The 18,380-nt window shown below is 43.5% G+C and overlaps 1 pseudogene; it reads right to left on the reverse strand.

Moving 5' to 3' along the window:
* LOC128473734 (CAP-Gly domain-containing linker protein 2-like) overlaps positions 1-13,338 on the reverse strand; it is a 38,796-nt pseudogene extending 25,458 nt beyond the window's left edge.
* Between the last annotated feature and the right edge of the window lie 5,042 nt (positions 13,339-18,380).

An 18,380-nucleotide genomic window follows, 5' to 3' on the forward strand; every position in this document is an offset into this window, starting at 1 on the left:
ACACCAATATTTCGGTTCAAAAGATAAGTGAAACAAAAGACTCTTAAGGCTTACCCAGGCCCATTTAAAGAGACCTGAACGAACATCAGGTTTTAAGAAATATCTTGTATATATGTTACCTAGATGCTAACTTATGAATACCCATGACCGGTCTTTGGCCTCTTGCCTTTGTGGGTGCCTGTGAGTACCTAATCTAAAATTCTTGTATCTTAAATTCTTCTGTTTTAAAAATATGGTTCTTATTCTAAGGACCACCTTGTAAAGGTCCATGGATCAAAATTTAAGAATGACTACAGTATAACATTATTAGAATATCAGTAGCAGAATCGACTCTTCAAGCCTATGCTTTTGAATAAAATACAGGTGTCTGTAAATGTACATTACTCCAGGAGTCCGAGGTCAATGTGTCATTGTTTAAATCATATGCAAATATCTCATTTCAATAAAAGCCTCCCAGGTACTTATGCATAATATTCCCCAATGAAATCATGTTGACACTATGGAACATATATTCATTCCACTAAATGACATATTTCTGGATATCTTGACTCACCAAAACACGATCTCCAATCCGTAAATCTTTGTCACCTTTTTTAACTGACCCACTGTCTGAAAGATTTGATCCCGATTCATTTCCTGTTTTTATGGTGTTGTTCAGCACACTTTCTCGGAGTGGAACGATGCGTGTAGTTAGAGGTGGGGTGGCAGTTCCAGAATGCAGGGACAAGTTTTGTGTAGTCAATGATTCCACAGAATGAGAATCACTTCCTGCACCATCTGCCACAGGCTGGCGAGTCAACTTGGACGGACGAGTAAAAATCCCCTGTAATGGTTGACATTCAAAATAGCGAACTCCACCAACTGATCCATCATTCTTTCCTACTGGGTCATCCAGAACAACTCCTGCCCACTGTCCTGGGGCAAATTGGGTTTCTCCCAAGTATTGTACCACTCCAGACTTTACTCCATTGACCCATACACGTTCACCAACCACAAAGTCTCCCAAGAACTCATCTCCAACCTCAGTGATCTTTAAACTTGATTTTTCTGCACCAACTGAAGTGGTAGATCCCTGTTTATGCAATGGAGAACCTGTGTGCAACAAGCAAGGCAATATTAACAAACAAACATTTATTGGCATGCTTATCAATCCTGTAGCCTTTATGTGGAAGTTACAATTATCCTGTGATAATAGGGGTTTAAGTTAAACTATGGTGCCAGACAGGTTTTTTAGAAATCAGAAGGATACATTGATTAAGATTAAGGAAATAGTTTAATGTCTCATATATCTCCATTCACAGCTTTTTACTATCTAATGCATGTTTTACCTATAAATAAACAAAAATAATTTGTCTTGTAAAAACACTGCAGCATACTGCCCATAGCTCCATCAGTTTTTACCACCACCTTTGGCTGTGCACTGGTAAGTAAGAGATGTGTTTGGTCAAATGCATCTTATGCAAGCCACAGAGGTAGAGTTCAGAAAAAGAGAGCAAATGTATAGGGGCAGCTCTAATGAATCACTCCATGCATTTGCAAGGGGTAAGAAAAAAAAAAATTAATTTAAAGTGGACACTCAGTTGTCATATGTATTAAATTGCATATGATATTTGCCATGTCCTTGTAAAGGGACACTCCAGCCATCATATGCACTTTAGACTTTTGTGGTGTTCTTCTTGCCCTCTAGCTCCACTATATAACCAAATGTATGTGGACTGTTGGATACACAAGTGACCCTACAGGGCCCATATGTCATTGCCAGTGTTTGATTACTCCTTTATGACTTTAGGACTTAGTGTTGTGTCCTGTAAAACATGAACACACTACCACAAGGATTTAATAGGACATCCTGAGCTTTTGCATTCTATGACAGCCTAGCTCCTTCCCAGAATAAGTGTTTAGGTGGTGTGAATGCTGGCGCCTGCATTAGACACTCTGCACACTCTGCACAGACCCTGCTGGGGTCTCTGGTAACCCACTGACAGCTGATCACACATACTGTTATCAGGAATGCAGAACCGAGTTTCTGCATCACTGTGTTCTAGAGTGAGATTTTAGTGAGTTGGGGACAAACTGAGTCTCTCAGCCTTTTAGATAAAATCAAGCGAATACCTGTGAGAATGGGAACATGTGGTCCTCTCGCCTTATGGCTGAGGGGGCGATGATTTGATATATAGAATGCACGTGTGATGGAAAACAGGGTTGCCAGGTTGCGCTTTTTCTTCCAGGGTCCCAGTAGAACTTTGTTGCTACTCACTGCTGTAGCAAAGTGATATAGTTTTTTTTAGGGAGTAGTTTATCCTACATAAATCCAGTTGATGCTTGGCATTATGCTATGGGGAAGGGTGACCAGTGAAACCAGTGAGTGCCCACTCAGTCCATGTTATTCTAAAGGGGTCAGTATAGGCTTGATTGTGTTTATTAAAAAAAACAATACATAGAGCTAAAACACTTTATTGTAGCTCAAGGGCAAACATCAACAGCCATACCAAGTATATGTGTCAGGCCTCATCCAGGCTGCAGTGCTGTATGTCTTTAGTTTCCCTAGTCCTTGCTACAGTTCTCTCTTTGCCGTAATCCATTCCTGGATTTTCCTATGCTCTGTCCTGTACCTCTGATTCCTTGATTCCAGTCTTGCTCTTTGCTTTAGCTCTGTTCCCTTTATAAGGTGTACCCCACCCACGTGTTCTGTTTGTCTCAGTCATCAGTCTAAAGGTTTAGATTCAATGTTTGGTTTCAGTTTATTAGTGATTCAGTAAGCAGGGTTTAGCGTTAGGACCCACCCTCACTGGAGTACGTTGGCGTAGTGGTGGGCTAAGCATACTATGGCCATAAGATGTGACAGATTTTCCAATAGTTGTCATACAGTCCTAGGCTAGTTCCTGTATTTATGTGTGTCAACCCGAACGTAGGCGCGCATGTACATGTGTGGGAAAAAATAAACAATAATAGTGCAATAATGTATGATGAAAAGTACTATATGTACGTGTAGAATGTGCACTCACAAAATTACAGATGGTCAAGGCTCTTCAGAATAAAATTCTTTCTTTATTTCTTCTTAATGAAGATGGCAGAAATTTTCATGCGCTTCAACTGAAAGTCCAAAGTTTTAAAGGCAATGAAGTCCACAGTAGTAAATAGTCCTCGTAGGTAGTCCTCAACGCGTTTCGCCTGTTGGCTTCCTCAGGAGAACAATTTATTGTCGAAAATTTGATGGTGTTCGTGGGTATAAAGCGTCTATTTATGTGTTTTGTGTCCGTGTTCCGTGTTCCGTTTATTCGTCGTCTTTACTTCCGGGTATGACGTCAGCACGTTGTTTCCGTCGTTGCCTAGTAACCGTGACGCTTTGACAGTCCATCCCTCCTGTGTCTACGGCGTCTCCCCGCGTATCCTAGCAATTGGGACGCTGCGTGTATCTACCCGTTTGAGATACACGAATCCTCTCTCCTTTCAGCTTGCAACATCATCAGCTCTTTGTAGTAATTCTCGAGCGAAACATCTTAGATGTCGCTCGTTTTTCAGAGTGTTTAATGTGGGAGAGAGGGGATATATTAGGATTTTATAGTGTGGTATATATATTGACGTTAAATACAAATGGAGGACGGAACCACGGAGATCAGAGAGTAAAAAAGAGATAGTGTATGGTAATTAATCCATCGAGAGACTTATAAAATTAGTCCATAGAGAGACTTATAAAATGAAAAAAATAGGGATAATCATAGAATAAATATAAAGAGACATATGTGTGATGTTTTGTATATCATGTGAACCTTAAATGACTTGATTAGTATAAAATGATTAGTATGAAAAAATAAATAAAAATAAAAATAAAAATGAATAAAAAATAGTAATGAAAAATAAAAGGTGTATGTCTGATATAAAAAGTGTATGTCTGATATAAAAATAGAAATTAATAATAAATGAAATAGAAATTAATAATTAATAAAAAATCTATAAAAATGAGACCAAGTTCATAAAAATATGGCCGGGATTTAAATTGCAATAAGAATATATAAAAAAGTTAATTAAATGAATTTAAATTAATTAAACCCTATATCTATCTGTCTACTTTCCTTATAAATTAAGTTGCTAGATTAGAATCATTATGTTAAAATAGGAAATATAATTAATCAATAAAAGCAAGTATATCTAGATCAGTATTTAGACCACCCTTTTTGTATGTCTGAAATTTAAAAATCCATTCTGTCTCCTTTTTAGACAGTACTGTGTTTATATCACCTCCTCTCCAGTGTGTTTTTACCAAATCTATTCCTAGAATTTTAAAGTCTGATAGTGAGAACATTGTGCATGTGTTACAGTGTCTAGGTACACTGTGTTTCGTGTTTACATTTCGTATTCCCCCAAGATGTTCCAGTATTCTGACTTTAAGTTCTCTAGTCGTGCGTCCGATATACTGTTGACCGCACTTACATTCCAATAGATATATCACGTTTTTAGTGTTACAATGAATGAAATGTTTTATTGGATATTCTTTCCCTGTATTATTGCATTTAAACACTGTGATTTTCTTTTGTTGGGTATTGCACGTCCTACACACTTTACACCTCCCACATTTATGAAAACCCGGGGATCTGTCCGCTAGAAAGTTCTGATGTTCTTTCTTTTCATCTTCATTGGGTAATAAACTGGGTGCCAGAATAGTTTTTAAATTAGCTAGCTTTTTATATATGATTTTTGGTTTATCTGGGAGATGACTCTGTAGTATCTCATCTTCCTTTAAAATAGGCCAGCATCTACTTAGTGCTTTCTTAATTTGAGGAGCTTTATCGTTATATTGGGTTAGGAAGGAAAACTCGTACCCGTCTTTATTTTTTTGTTTTTTGTTATGGTTTATAAATTCTTCCCTTCTTTTCTTCTGTATAGTATGAAAACTATCTGTTAAAAGATCTTTTGGATAATTCCTTTCTTCGAATTTATCCAATAGGAGGTGACTTTGTGTCATGAAATCTTCATCATTAGTACAATTTCTACGCACTCTGGTGATTTGTCCCTTGGGTATGTTTCTAAGCCAACTGGGGTGGTGGCGACTAGAGAAATCAATAAAACCATTGCCATCTGTAGGCTTAAAAAAAGTTTTAGTATTTATTTTATTATCTCTAATAAAAAGGGTAAGGTCTAAAAAATCTATTTGTTGTTTATTAATACTTGATGTAAAATTTAAATTATATTCATTGCGGTTAATATATGTTATAAAATTATGTAAATTTTGAACATCCCCTTGCCATATTATAAGAACGTCGTCAATGTACCTTTTCCAGAGAACCAGATTCGCGCCGAAAGGATTATTTTTCCAAATATAATTTGCTTCCCAATCAGCCACATAGAGATTTGCATAACTCGGCGCGAATCTGGTTCCCATTGCGGTACCGCATGTCTGTAGATAAAAAGTCTCATTAAAGGAGAAATAGTTGTGTGTAAGGATAAACTGTATACAGTCAGTGATGAAATTACTCTGTAGTTTGTCCATGTTAGTGTCTGAGGAAAGGGCTTTCCTGATGGTCTCTATACCTAACTCATGAGGGATAACCGTATAAAGTGAAGTGACATCCATTGTTGCCCATATATAATCTGTTGACCATGTTATATCAGCCAGAGTTTTTAGTATATCTGTTGTATCTTTTAAATATGAGGGGCTTATGGTGACGTATTTCTGGAGAAAGAAATCAACATATTGTGATACGTTATTGGTTAATGAGTCAATACCACTTATGATTGGACGTCCAGGAGGATTTTTGGTAAGAAATAAAAGATAGGTATTTTTGGGTATTTTGTGTCAAGGAAATTGAACTCGTTTTTATTTAGTACCTTATTGTCATACCCTCCTTGTAATAATACTCTCAAATCTTCTTGGAATGTTCTTGTGGGATTAACTAGAAGTCTTTTATATGTGTTTTCATCATTAAGGATGCGTAGAGCCTCTTGGAGGTAATACGTTCTATCCATAATGACCGTGGCCCCTCCTTTGTCAGCTGCTTTAATGACTATTTGTTTATTATTTTTCAAGGACCTAAGGCTTTCCTGTTCCACTTTAGTTAAATTGTGTTGTCTCTTGTTTTTTTGTTCTATTTCATAGAACTCTTTGAGCAGCATGTCCGTAAAAACTTCAATGTGGACACTTTTATCCTGCTGGGGGAAAAATTTAGACCTAGGTTTTAAAGATGTATGTGTAAATGGATCTCCCTCATGAGATTTTATAGTATTAATATTTTCATTTTTTAAGAAAAATCTTTTCACTGTGAGTTTCCTCAAAAATTTTTGTGCATCTATAAATAGATGGAAACTATTAGGTCCTTTATTCGGTGCAAATTTGAGACCTTTGTTTAAAAGGGACAATTCATTCTGACTTAGCTCATGTTTTGATAAGTTAACTATTTCATTCTTTCTGTGTTCTTTTTTGGATGTTAGTTTGTTACCCCTTCCTCTTGTTCCTCTAAGTATCTTGTGGCTTTTCTTTTCTTGACTGGGGAACCCGTATAGGCTGGGAAATTCCTCTCCCTGTCCTGGAATGTTGAATAATGGGAATGTTCTATCTGTGTGTGTCTTGTATTTCGGGATTGCTCCCTGTCTAAAAAAGACTTCTTGAAGTCATTAGAAGTATGTGGTTTATTGCTATCTGTATCTTGCCATACTGACGTGGTGGATCTAGGTGAGTATTCTCTAAAGTTGTCTCTTGTTGTGGTGATGGATCTAGGTGAGTATTGTCTAAAGTTGTCTCTTGTTGTGGTGTTATCTCCTCTTCTTCTATATCTGTCATTAGAGGAGTTCCTAGTGTTCTCCCTATGTCTCTCTAAGGGTCGTCTGGTCTCTATGGATGAGAAATTGCTATATTTATCTACCGGTTTCCGTTTATAGCTATTGTATCTATTTATGTTTTGTCTGTTGTCATATTGACTGTATCCCGATTTATATTGTACATTATGCTCTCTGGGCTTATATCTTTTATGGATGTCTCCCTGATGATCTCTTTTATCTCTCTGGAGTTTTTTACTTTTTACCTCTATTATAGAGGATTCTTGTTTTTGTATTCTCTCATTTATATTATCCTTTCTTCGCTTAATCTCCACTCCCTCAAATTTTTGGTCAATTAATTTTTCTGTTTGTTGGATATTGACTTCTATGTCATTAAGATTATCTCGTTGAAAGTCTATTAATAATTTCATTAATTCAAACGAACAATGGTCTAAGATGTTGTTCCATTTTGTCATAAATGGTACATTCTCTTCCCCAAAAGCTGGGTATTTCTGTATTCTGAGGCCTCTAGGTATCAATTTATGTGAGACATAATGTTCAAGAAATGTGACTTCCCACCATTTTTTTAATTCTTTTTCTGCTAATCTCTCTAATTTTTCAAACAGTTCAGGTGAGAGCTGATTTTCATCATTAGTTTGTGAAAAAATATTATTTAATTTTTGTGTCCTCATGTCTCTTATGTTGGAATAGTGACTACTAGAAAAAGCCATATGTGTTCTAAATCTGGTGTTTATAAATAGAGGAAAAACAATGTAACGCCAAAAGATAAAGAAATAAACACCAGAAGGTGAACGTGAAAATAAAATAATAAATAGGTACTTCCTCACTGTACTGCCGCAGCCCGCAATAACACTCCTCTTAGTGTTCAACAACAAGCAACCCGAACGTAGGCGCGCATGTACATGTGTGGGAAAAAATAAACAATAATAGTGCAATAATGTATGATGAAAAGTACTATATGTACGTGTAGAATGTGCACTCACAAAATTACAGATGGTCAAGGCTCTTCAGAATAAAATTCTTTCTTTATTTCTTCTTAATGAAGATGGCAGAAATTTTCATGCGCTTCAACTGAAAGTCCGAAGTTTTAAAGGCAATGAAGTCCACAGTAGTAAATAGTCCTCGTAGGTAGTCCTCAACGCGTTTCGCCTGTTGGCTTCCTCAGGAGAACAATTTATTGTCGAAAATTTGATGGTGTTCGTGGGTATAAAGCGTCTATTTATGTGTTTTGTGTCCGTGTTCCGTGTTCCGTTTATTCGTCGTCTTTACTTCCGGGTATGACGTCAGCACGTTGTTTCCGTCGTTGCCTAGTAACCGTGACGCTTTGACAGTCCATCCCTCCTGTGTCTACGGCGTCTCCCCGCGTATCCTAGCAATTGGGACGCTGCGTGTATCTACCCGTTTGAGATACACGAATCCTCTCTCCTTTCAGCTTGCAACATCATCAGCTCTTTGTAGTAATTCTCGAGCGAAACATCTTAGATGTCGCTCGTTCTTCAGAGTGTTTAATGTGGGAGAGAGGGGATATATTAGGATTTTAACAAACATCACACATATGTCTCTTTATATTTATTCTATGATTATCCCTATTTTTTTCATTTTATAAGTCTCTCTATGGACTAATTTTATAAGTCTCTCGATGGATTAATTACCATACACTATCTCTTTTTTACTCTCTGATCTCCGTGGTTCCGTCCTCCATTTGTATTTAACGTCAATATATATACCACACTATAAAATCCTAATATATCCCCTCTCTCCCACATTAAACACTCTGAAAAACGAGCGACATCTAAGATGTTTCGCTCGAGAATTACTACAAAGAGCTGATGATGTTGCAAGCTGAAAGGAGAGAGGATTCGTGTATCTCAAACGGGTAGATACACGCAGCGTCCCAATTGCTAGGATACGCGGGGAGACGCCGTAGACACAGGAGGGATGGACTGTCAAAGCGTCACGGTTACTAGGCAACGACGGAAACAACGTGCTGACGTCATACCCGGAAGTAAAGACGACGAATAAACGGAACACGGAACACGGACACAAAACACATAAATAGACGCTTTATACCCACGAACACCATCAAATTTTCGACAATAAATTGTTCTCCTGAGGAAGCCAACAGGCGAAGCGCGTTGAGGACTACCTACGAGGACTATTTACTACTGTGGACTTCATTGCCTTTAAAACTTCGGACTTTCAGTTGAAGCGCATGAAAATTTCTGCCATCTTCATTAAGAAGAAATAAAGAAAGAATTTTATTCTGAAGAGCCTTGACCATCTGTAATTTTGTGAGTGCACATTCTACACGTACATATAGTACTTTTCATCATACATTATTGCACTATTATTGTTTATTTTTTCCCACACATGTACATGCGCGCCTACGTTCGGGTTGCTTGTTGTTGAACACTAAGAGGAGTGTTATTGCGGGCTGCGGCAGTACAGTGAGGAAGTACCTATTTATTATTTTATTTTCACGTTCACCTTCTGGTGTTTATTTCTTTATCTTTATGTGTGTCAGTCTGTTATGTAACGTGTATCCCCTGTAGAGGGGTGTCCTGTCCTGTATCCCCAGTAGAGGGGTGTCCTGTTCATGTCAGATCTTGAGTATTCCTTGTCTTGTTCCCTGTGGTACCCTGTATTATGTATATCTTGTCTGGTTATGTTTCTTGCTTGGTCTCACTGTCCCTTGCTTCTTTCTCTGTTCCCCTTGCTTGCTATGTTTCTCCTGTACTCTGCTTAGCTTTCCATACTCCCAGCCTGCAGGTGCCTGCAGGATATCTCCAAATTCTGGTTAACATCAGATGCTATATCAGGACGCTGGTATTTGGCTGTAAAACCCTAGATGCCCACTCGGGCATCAGGCCCTGTCCTACTCCGCTACTGCGCAATAACTCCTGCACTCCATCTTTGGGCGCTCTGGGTCATTACACTCGTCTGTATGGACCCAGTTTGTGACAATATGCAGACATAACATGTGTAGTGTCAGTAATACTAAAAACTGTACACCATGAAAGTACTCTACTATGTTGCAGCACGGCACCAACAATCATTTATACATTCATGTGAAATAATATTAGAAAGAAGCAATAGCTGTCATGACAAAACATGTAAACAGTCACAGGGGCACAAAAATGTTGGTATTATGGTAGGAATGATACCTGTGGAAAAGGAAGTAGGGATAGGAAAAGAAATATCACAAATGTCCAAAGGATTGAGGGGATCAGATGAAATGTGGTGTTGGGGTTAGTCCTCCTCTCCATAGGCGTCGCTACGGGAGGGGAGGCAGTGGGGCAATTGCCCCCCCTAGATTATTCATTTCCCCCCTTTTTCCCCCCCACCAAATTTGGAACTCCCCCTCCAGCTGCAGTACCAAATGGCACAGTGCCATCTAAACGTAAGGGCACAATGGGCAGTTGCCCAAGGGCTTCCTGTTCTAGGGACATGTGGTGAATCACATTGCTGCCAGCAAAGTGATTCACCACAAACCCTCTAAAACAGTAGCGTATCTACAGGGGAGGGGGCGAGCGGAGAGGCCGGTCTTTAAGGCCGAGGCAGCTGCAAGATTGTGATCTCCCCAACCAGCCCTGCTCAGCTCACATTTTTGTAAATATTTTATTATATCTTTTCACATGACAACACTGAGAATAAAAAAACACCAGGGGCATAACTAGAAACCACACCTTCACATGCAACATGTACGACAGTGCCTCCCATGCCCCAAACAGCTTGTCGGTGCCATCTTTGTCCCAAAACTGCTTGTCTGTGCCCCCAAAAGCCTACCTGTTTCATCTCTGCCCCCTTAACAGCCTGCCCCAAAACACTTATACATTCAATCATTCATTCATCAGAAACTACGGAACTGAGGAGCAGAGAAATAAGGCACGTTCTGATGGAGTCCTGCATGTATTTGCAAGGGGGAAACATTTATTAAGAGGGACACTTAGCTATTATATGAATTAAGATGCATAAGATGGCTAGGTCGTCCCTTTGAAGGGATTATTTCACCCAGTCAGAGCTAATTAACAGATGGTGCAAAAACTATACAACCAGTTATATTCCTTACGTTCATTCTTATTGCCTCCATTCTAGAACTGATACGAGAAATCAGCTACTGTAAAGGCGAAGGGGTTGATTAGTAGAGAAGAATAATGACACAATATGCAAGAGAAGAAAGTTATTGCCCCAGCTATATTCACATAGTGGAAAAAAAAAAAGAAATGGCATTAGCTATGATAACGTTGATGGATTTTACAGCATGCTGGTCTTTCACTGATTTCCAGTCAAGCAGTGACAGGCATGGCTTTACCATATTATACAATGTATCTGGGGAGGAAAACTTTCGGTAATTGTCTAACAATATCTTTTTCATCCAGGAAACAAATAATGCACTGGGTGCAAATTAGTGAAAAGGTGTACCTAGTCAATGTGTGTGTGACATATTGTAATCCTACAAGAAAAGCACAAAATATTGCAAATACCTAGAGATTAAAGTGCCATTTCAGACTTCTTTTTGGATCTTGATACATTTTTCCTTATTGTGACAGAACCCCTACAAACAAGAGAAAATATAGCAGTTCTTCACTGTAAAACATACTGTGACAGAATGACCTGTCATACAGGGGCCCAAGGTACTCAGAGATGGCTCCAGCCTGGCTGCCAAACAGGCAGGAACTCCAATGTGTAAACTAATCCTATTAACAGGATTGCTGCCAGGGGGAGATTCAGTAGCTAAAGGGGATTAAAGGTTGGGTTGTCTACATGTACCTATTTATCAATGTTAATTTATGTTAATGAAGTTCTGTGGCTATATGAGTCCATGTTTTACAACAACAAACTGTTCATTCCTGCTGTATTCAATTTAAGGCAGTTGTGTCTAGGGCTGCAACTAACGATTATATTAATAATCGATTAGTTGGGCGATTTATTTTTTCGATTAATCGGATAAAAAAATGTATTTTTTTTTTAAATTTAAAATAATGTAATAAAAAACATACAATTTACACTTTCATCTCTATCGCAATGGCCTCTCTCTATTCACCTTCTTATTTTACTGACATAATAATAAAAGCTACAAGAACCCAAACACAGTGTTTCTCAAACTAAGTTTTAATACAAAGTTATTAGTAAATATTAATTCATATGTGTTACTCACCTGTCCCCGGTTCCCACGCTGCCGCAACAGCCGCCGAGCAGGATAGGGAGACCCCCCTCCACAGCACGGCCACCTCCACAGCAGCCGCCACGAAGGAGAGGGAGAACCCCCCCACCACACGGCCACCTCCGCAGCAGCTGCCAGGAAGGAGAGGGAGACCCCCCTCCACCGCACGGTCACTTCCGCTGCCATCCTCTGAAGTGCCGCGCAGGAGAGGCAGACCTCCTGGTACACCGCGTCCTGCTTCTGGCGAACTCCCTAACTGCAGGGCTTTATGAAGGGAGACTACGCCACACTCAAAATGGTCGCGATTCACGGACACCGGAAGTGATGTCATGATGGGTTGATGGGAGATTCGGACTTCCTCCGCGGTTCCTCATTTAAACCTCTCAGACCAGCTACACCTTGCCTTCTGATGGTCGTCTATGCCTTGTGCTAGTGCCCAGATAGCGTTTACCTTCTTGATTCCTGTGTTTGACCTCAACTTGCCTGACTACATTGTTTTCCTGTATCCTGACCATCATGAGACCCGCTTCGGTGGGACTTTAGGGTTCCTGTGAGGCTCGTCTGGACGAGATGGATCATCGTCTGGATCAGTTTACCTAGGCGTTCCAGAATCTTCTTCAGCGCACTGATCCCGGATTACAGGGGCATTCCCCAGCAGGAGAACTTCCACCAGTTCCTCCTCCTGCTCCAGTTGCTGTGGTTCATACTCCTACAAACCTTCCGTCGCCACAACGTTATGGAGGAGATCGTGCTACCTGTCGTGGTTTCCTTAACCAATGCGGAATTCATTTCAAACTTTCTCCTTATGCCTTTGCTTCAGACCGGGCTAAGGTTGGATACGTAATTTAGCTCCTCACCGACAAGGCTCTGGCATGGGCATCTCCTTTGTGGGAGAGAGACACGCCGGTAGTTTGCTCCTATCCTGAATTTGTGTCTGCACTACGCTCAGTATTCGACGTTACAGGCAGGAGTTCAACCGCTTTGTCCTTGCTTTTCAATATTCGCCAAGGGGAATGCTCTCTGATGGACTATGCTATAGAGTGTCGCACCCTAATGGCTGAGGTGAACTGGACTAGTGAAGCACTGATTGCAGCCTTTGTGAACGGATTATCAGAGACCTTGAAAGACGAGATTGCTGCCCGAGAACTACCATCTGACCTTGACTCTGTGATATCTTACATAACTCAGATTGATCTCCGACTCCGCGAGCGACAGGTACAGCGGGGCGGCCTGAGAGCAAGTGACAGAGGAGTTTGTCACTTTATGCGTCTGGTCACCCAGTTCTTACCACCGTCTACGGTTCCGTCCGCTTTGGAGGAGTCCATGCGACTGGGTGCTGCCCGTCTGTCGGTGCATGAGAGGTCCAGGAGGGGCTCTGCTTGTACTGCGGCACGGCAGGACATTGGGCGATTTCTTGTCATAAGAAGTCGGGAAACGCCCACACCTAGAGTGGTTCAGGGGACCTGCTTTGGGTGTGCTGGGTATGTCCTCTGACACATGCAACACACGGATGACTGTGCCGATTCGGGTGTCTTGGCCTGCGGGATCTGTTTGCACAGAGGCCTTCTTGGATTCGGGTGCTGCTGAGAACTTTATTGACGCCTGTTTCTGTGAACAGCAGTGTATTCCCACAATGCTGAAGGACACTCCTGTAAGACTCGAGGCCATTGACGGTAGACCTCTGCATCCTGTTCAGGTTACCCATAATACTTCACCGGTGACACTCTCCGTAGGCATGATACATAACAAGAAACTTCAGTTCCTGGTTATCTGCTCCCCCTCTACAGACGCACAATCCCACCATCGACTGGACGACTAGAGAGATTACGTCATGGAGTCGAACGCGTGAGGAGCATTGCGTCAAACCCGTTAAGCTGGCCAGTGTGTCTACTGCATCTGAGACCGCCACTACTGTTCTTCCTAGACAATACCAAGATTTTGTGGATGTCTTTGACAAGAGGGAGGCAGAGAAGTTGCCCCCACACAGACCGTATGATTGTCCAATTGATCTCCTCCCGGGTACTATGCCGCCCAGAGGCCGGGTCTACCCACTATCGGTTCCTGAGACCAAGGCTATGAGACCTACATCGAGGAGAATCTCAAGAGTGGGTTCATCCGTCGGTCCACATCTCCTGCTGGGATCTTTTTTGTTAAGAAGAAGAATGGAGAGCTGAGACCATGCATCGATTACAGGGGGCTAAATAAGATCACACAACGTAACTCCTACCCGATTCCCCTTATCTCCGAACTATTCGACAGATTACGAGGGGCGACAATCTTTACTAAACTGGATCTTCGTGGGGACTATAACCTTGTCCGTATCCGTGCCGGTCATGAGTGGAGGACTGCGTTCAATACACGTTCTGGACACTATGAATATCTAGTTATGCCGTTCGGATTATGTAGCGCCCCGGCGGTTTTTCAGGAATTTATCAATGACTGTCTCCGAGATTTCCTTCAGCAGTTTGTCGTTGTCTATTTGGACGACATCCTGATTTACTCTGCAGACTTGCCTTCCCATCGCGAACAGGTCCGTCGTGTACTGTCCCATCTTCGGCAACACGGACTGTTTGCTAAATTAGAGAAGTGCGTCTTCAAGACTCGTAAAGTGATGTTTTTGGGATACATTATCACGCCTGAGGGGTTCGACATGGACCCATCAAAGGTACAAGCAATCAAGGACTGGCCGCAGCCTGTGAGCCTCAAGGCACTTCAACGTTTTCTTGGATTTGCCAACTATTATCGGTGTTTTCTTCGAAATTACTCCAAGATTGTTGCACCCTTAACGGACTTGACAAAGAAAGGTGCCAAAGTCGCAGAGTGGTCGCCTGAGGCGGTGTCAGCGTTTGCCCTTCTCAAGGATAGATTCATGTCGGCCCCGGTGCTACGGCATCCCGACCCCCACCTACCGTTCGTCCTGGAGGTGGATGCTTCTGAATCTGGGGTTGGAGCCGTACTCTCTCAACGAGCATCGTACAGTGGACCGGTGCACCCATGTGGGTATTTTTCTCTACGACATCGGGAATAAGGAGTTGTTGGCTGTCAGCTCTGGAGGAGTGGCGTTACCTGCTGGAGGGAGCTTCTGTACTTACCTTGATTTTGACCGATCATAAGAACCTCCAGTACATGGAATCTGCTAAATGCCTCAATCTGCGCCAGGCCAGATGGGCTTTGTTCCTCTCCCGATTTCCATTCGTGCTGACAAACCGTCTGGGTTCAAAGAACACCAAGGCAGATGCATTATCTCGCATGCACACACAACCGGAGGATCGCATTTCCCGTTCTCAAGGACAAGCTCCGGCTTCCTTACCTCCAGGGAGACTATTTGTGCCTCCTAGTTTGTGTACTCCTGTACTACGTACGCTCCATGGCACCAGAACCTCGGGACATTCTGGAGTGGCGCGCACTAAGGATCTGATTTCTCTGACTTTTTGGTGGCCCCACTGCACCAAATCATGCACCAAATGCGCTGCCAATAAGTCCTGCCGCACACGTCCTGCTGGGCTTCTGCGGCCGCTTCCCTGTCCCTCGGTTCCTTGGACTCATGTGGCCATGGACTTTATCGTCGAGCTGCCTCCTTCTAAGGGTCATACCGTGATCCTCGTGGTGGTTGACCGCTTTTCTAAGATGGCTCACTTTATTCCGCTCAAGAAGCTTCCTAACGGTTCTACCTTGGCAGATGTTTTTATTCGGGACATTGTTCGACTCCACGGAGTGCCGTCTGAGATTGTACAGAGGTACCCAGTTCATTGCAAGATTTTGGCGCAACTTTACTAAGTCCCTGGGCATCACCCTGGCTTTCTCCTCGGCATATCACCCTCATACGAACGGCCTGGTTGAGAGAGCTAATCAACATTTGGAGCAATACCTGCGTCTCTTCATCAATGATCACCAGGATAATTGGGTCGATCTACTGCCGTTCACTGAATTCGCGAGGGACAACACGCTCCAGGAGGGTAGCAGGATCTCTCCGTTTTTCTGCCTTTATGGCCTCCACCCGCAGTCTCTCCCAGGGACATTACCAGTTTCACCTGTTCCAGATCTGGAGGAGAGACTCGCTTCCATTCGTGCCACCTGGGCTTCTGTTCACTCCGCTCTGGAACGTGCTGCTCCGCTCCAGCAAAGTCAGGCCAATAGGAAGCGGTCTCCCAATCCCTCGTATCAGCCTGGCGATAGGGTTTGGTTGTCTACACGGTTCCTGAGACGGGTTCCTTCTATGAAACTGGCTCCGCGATTTATTGGGCCCTTTCCGGTTCTGCGTCGGATTAATCCGGTGGCGTACGAACTCTCGCTACCCAGAACACTTCGTATTCCTCGGGTATTTCACACCTCCTTTCTGAAACCTCTGGAGGGGTTTGGAGGGACGTACCCCCCAGGTCATTCTCGATTCCCGGCGGCAACAAGGCAGTCTGCAATACCTTGTACAGTGGAGAGGTCTCGGTCCCGAGGAGCGTTCCTGGGTACCAGTGGCACGGCTTTCGGTACCACGATTGATACGTGCGTTCCACGCCAGACATCCTTCTTGTCCTAGTGGTCGCCCTGAGGTCGTCCTTTTGAGGGGGGGTACTGTTACTCACCTGTCCCCGGTTCCCACACTGCCGCAACAGATGCCGCGCAGGAGAGGGAGACCCCCCCTCCACTGCACGGCCACCTCCACAGCAGCCGCCACGAAGGAGAGGGAGACCCCCCTCCACCGCACGGCCACCTCCGCAGCAGCCGCCACGAAGGAGAGGGAGACCCCCCTCCACCGCACGGTCACTTCCGCTGTCATCCTCTGAAGTGGTGTCCTGCTTCCGCGCACCCTCTAGTGGCGAACTCCCTAACTGCAGGGCTTTATGAAAGGAGACTACGCCACGCTCAAAATGGTTGCGATTCCCGGACACCGGAAGTGATGTCATGATGGGTTGATGGGAGATTCGGACTTCCTCCGCGGTTCCCCATTTAAACCTCTCAGACCAGCTACACCTTGCCTTCTAATGGTCGTCTATGCCTTGTGCTAGTGCCCAGATAGCGTTTACCTTCCTGATTCCTGTGTTTGACCTCGGCTTGCCTGACTACGTTGTTTTACTGTATCCTGACCTCGGCTCGTTTATTGTTTATCCCGATCTCCTGAATCCTGACCTCGGCTCCGTTTATCGATTATCCTGCTCTCCGGAATCCAGACTTCGGCTTGTATGAACTGTTCTGTCCTGGAGTCCTACCTGACCACGGTGCCTCCTATTACTTGTACGTGACAATATGTTAACTATTTTTCATATTTAATAAAAACTATGACAAAAAGCCTTGTTTATATTTTCTTTTATTTACCAAACTGCCCCCAGTTATGCACATCTGACCCCCAGCTTGCCACTCTGCCCCCATATATGCCTTATACCTCCTATGTGCCAGAGATTCCACTGTGCCCCCTGATATGCCACTGTGCCCCCGATATGCCTTATACTCGTTATATGCCGGTGATATGCAAATGAGCGCCCCATATACCTTTTACCCCCAGATACGTCTTATGCCCCCCTGATATGCCTAATATTGATATGTCTTATACCCCCTATATGCCTTATAACTTCCAATATGCCACTCGCCCCCATTTATGCCTTATACCTCCCTATATGCCACTGTGCACCCTGATATGCCACTCCGACCCCCCATAAATGCCCTGCACCACCCTGAAATTCATTATACTCCCTGATTCACCACTCTGCCTCCCCAGATATGCCACTCTGAAATTTATTATACCCCCCCATACACCACTCTACCTCCCCCTATACACCACTCTAACTCCCCCAGATATGCCATTCTGCCTCCCTGAAATTCATTACACCCCCATACACCACTCTGCTATCGTGAAATTCATAATACCACCCATACACCACTCTGCCTCCTCCCTCCTCCCATACACCACTCTGCCTCCTCCCCCTCCCATACTCCACTCTGCCTCCTCCCCCTCCCATATACCACTCTGCCTCCTCCCCCCTCCCATACACCACTCTGCCTTCTCCCCCTCCCATACTCCACTCTGCCTCCTCCCCCTCCCATAACCACTTTGTCTCCTCCCCTTCCCATACGCCACTCTGGCTTCTCACCCTCCCATACACCACTTTGCCTCTTCCCCCTCCCATACACCACTCTGCCTCCTCCCCCTCCCATACACCACTTTACCTCCTCCCCCCTCCTATACGCCACTCTGCCTCCTCCCCTCCCATACGCCACTCTGCCTCCTCCCCCTCCCATACGCCACTCTGCCTCCTCCCCCTCCCATACGCCACTCTGCCTCCTCCCCCCTCCCATACACCACTCAGCAACGGAGGTTCACAAGACACCAGGGAGCCGGCTAGAGAGGCAGAGTGGTGTATGGTTGGGGGAGGAGCCAGAGTGGTGTATGGGAGCTTGGCTCCCATACACCCCTCTGACTCCTCCCCCTCTTATACACCACTCTGCCTCTCTCCCG

Source organism: Spea bombifrons, chromosome 2 (assembly GCF_027358695.1).
Source record: "Spea bombifrons isolate aSpeBom1 chromosome 2, aSpeBom1.2.pri, whole genome shotgun sequence".
NCBI classification, from domain to species: Eukaryota; Metazoa; Chordata; class Amphibia; order Anura; family Pelobatidae; genus Spea; species Spea bombifrons.